Here is a 2767-nt window from a genome sequence, read left to right as displayed (position 1 = left end):
GGAACTCTTGAGTAAAAAAAGCAGCACTGTCGAGTTGCAGCAAAATAGACAGTTTGTGTTCTGAAAGGGTTTTTCCCCCTTGAATCAAATTGTACATTATCAGCTTTATTTCAGCATGCAAAAGTAGCGCGAGACCCATTCCTGGCTGTTCATTGGCTAATGAGTCTCGCATTTTGGTCCTCCGCTGACGCCACTCTCTCTCTAGAGGACACTAGGCTGATTGAACAACACAAGTGAATCCGCAAAACACAAACCATGGAGCAACACCTGCGATGTTGGGATTTCTGGTTTTACTTTGGTGTTAATATCAAATAAATATTTGACAAGAATGTGCCCAATATGAGCAGCAGATGAGGCAGCAAGCTGTTGAACATTTCATTCTGCAGATGAGATGAGTAGCCTAGCCTACATACTGAAGGAGATAGGCAAGCCGGCCAGCTGTTGAGAAACAATGTGTTGTTGTTATGGCGACGTACGTATTATGGTGACGTACGTCACGCAGGTACTGTACACGTGTGCAGTGTACAGTAGCAGTGTTTGTTTTGCTCCCTTCTACCATCTTCTACTCATAGTGTGCGACGCATGTTTAGGTGAATAGGCTAGTGAGTAGCTCCAGCTAGCAAGTTGGCAACTGCATGAAAATGCGCAGAGATAGTTGAAGAATAACGCAGGTAATGCTGCAAGTAAAATGGTTTGATTAGTAACTGTAATTAGACCTGGGTATTGGTTCAAATTTCAAGAATCGATTCGATTCCGATTCACAAGGTTGCGAATCGATTAATCCCGATTCGATTCGATTCCGATTTGATTAATTTCAATATCGATTTGGTTAGTGATACCAAAACGTGATTTTTGAGCTGTAACCTGAATTACATGACTGTCCAGTTATGTAACACAGGGGTTCCCAACCTTTTTTGCGCCAAGTAGATACATGTTAGTTACACTTATACCATGGTCTGGGTGAATACTCGATTCTGATTGGCTGCAAGGTGTCCATTATTTTGTGATATTGTACAGTGATAATGTACACCTAGCTAAATGGTCTGTTCACCATTCATATCAATGCGCCATAGTTTCAACAGTGGTATCAAGAGAGCTGTTTGAGCTCTATACCCCCCTTAAGGGTTAATATGACAATTTTCTAAGTTGAGGAAAAAAATTGAGTCGGTCAAAGTAACTATTTAAATCACCCCTGTGTGCTCAGTTTATCAAAAATAACTCTTATTTACAATTTTGATTTTCGTTTCGGAGATTTCCCTCCCCTGACAGAAGCCGGCTCTGAGCCATTATGAGCCACTGTCAATAGTGTTTGGCAACATGGAAACGACTCTCCGGACAGAGAAAATAAGCGTGAACAGGCGAAGAGAGAGAGAGAGAGAGAGAGAGAGAGAGAGAGAGAGAGAGAGAGAGAGAGAAGCTTGCTGTGTCAGCAGCGCTGTGCTGTCCTCCTTTCTCTCTCTCTCCTCTCGCCTCTTCATACGCACATTTTCTCTGTCCCACAGTGAACCCTGGAGAATAATACTCATGTATAGAGTCGTTTCCATGTTGCCAAACACTACAGCAGTGAAAACACAGTGATTAGGTCATAAATCACTAGATGTACAGTTCTAGATGGCTCAGCCTAGTGGCCAGGGGCCGGTTGCACCAACTGGTCTTAACTATGCCTGGTCGTAACTCCTACGTCGGTCTTAGTTAAGACCATGGACTTACGCCTGTTGCACCAACACGGCTTATGTCTGGTCTTAACTATGCTGGTCGTAGCAATGCGCGTCCATGTGAATTGCCAGGGAATGCACCCTGATTGGATGATGTTGCAAAAAATGTGCCTCGCGACCTGCTTGGAGCACTGTGCCACTACGCTCTCTCAGCCACTACTGTAAAACACCCTCCCTCCTCCCATCCTCCCTCGCTCCGGGGGAAAAATGGCGGCTATTGAGCAGACAGAGTCAGTCTGAATGAAATTGAATGTAACGTTCCCAATTCTATGTATTAACTTCTAAAAAACTAACGGTAACATTTTGGAAGGCGGGTTAGGTTAACTAGTTAGTTATAATCTAACGTCGTGCTTTCAAAGACGGCGAACTGACGGTGTTACGACGATGGCGGTCAAAAAGGTCTCCGCGGAGATCTCTGTTACAGGCAGGCTCTACGCCTCCTCCTGACGAGGCGTAGGAGTTACGCCTGGTCTTAGTGAAAATAAGGCCTAAGTCGTCTTGGTGCAACCGGCGTAGCTGTTAGGTCGTAAAGTTACGACCAACTTAGCTTAAGACCAGTGTAAGACCAGTTGGTGCAACCGGCCCCAGGTCACTACCATAGTGATGTCATAAACCACTGATGATGTCAACAGGGATGTCACTCGAGCAATTGTGATGTCATCATTGATGTCACTCGAGCCATCAGTGATGTAACTTGAGCGATAGTGATGTCATCAGTGAGTGATGTCATCAGTGATGTCACTCAAGAATTGTGATGTCATCATCAGGGAGTGATGTAATCAGTGATGTCACTCCAACAAATTGTCCCTTGGATAAAGCCTTTAATTTGAGACATTCTCTGACAGACCTGAAGGAATGTCTCTACATAATGTATGAGCTCTACGATGGCCTCTGCGATGCCGCCGATGCAGGAGACCTGGACAAACTGAGCACCCTGCTGCAGGAAAAGTGCTTCCGAAGGCGGCTCAATGAGACGGGCTTTGTGACGTGCTCACAGCCTGGCAGGGTCACGCTGCCTGTGTGGCCTACCTGATCACCCATGGAGCCCTAGA

General features: G+C 45.4%; 2 protein-coding genes across 4 annotated transcripts in view; one reads left to right on the top strand and one right to left on the bottom strand.

The window, feature by feature from the left end:
- tm9sf5 (transmembrane 9 superfamily protein member 5) overlaps positions 1 to 2767 on the bottom strand; it is a 393430-nt gene that overhangs the window by 43548 nt on the left and 347115 nt on the right. The gene's annotated exons all lie outside the window — the stretch shown is intronic.
- The window catches only part of fgf13a (fibroblast growth factor 13a), a gene marked incomplete at its 5' end in the record, with an annotated part of 181014 nt that overhangs the window by 103433 nt on the left and 74814 nt on the right, over positions 1 to 2767 (top strand). The window lies entirely within an intron of this gene.

Source organism: Poromitra crassiceps (assembly GCF_964638095.1).
Source record: "Poromitra crassiceps genome assembly, chromosome: 15".
NCBI classification, from domain to species: domain Eukaryota; kingdom Metazoa; phylum Chordata; class Actinopteri; order Beryciformes; family Melamphaidae; genus Poromitra; species Poromitra crassiceps.
Note: the sequence above shows the minus strand (reverse complement) of the source record. Positions and strands in the feature narration are given on the sequence as shown.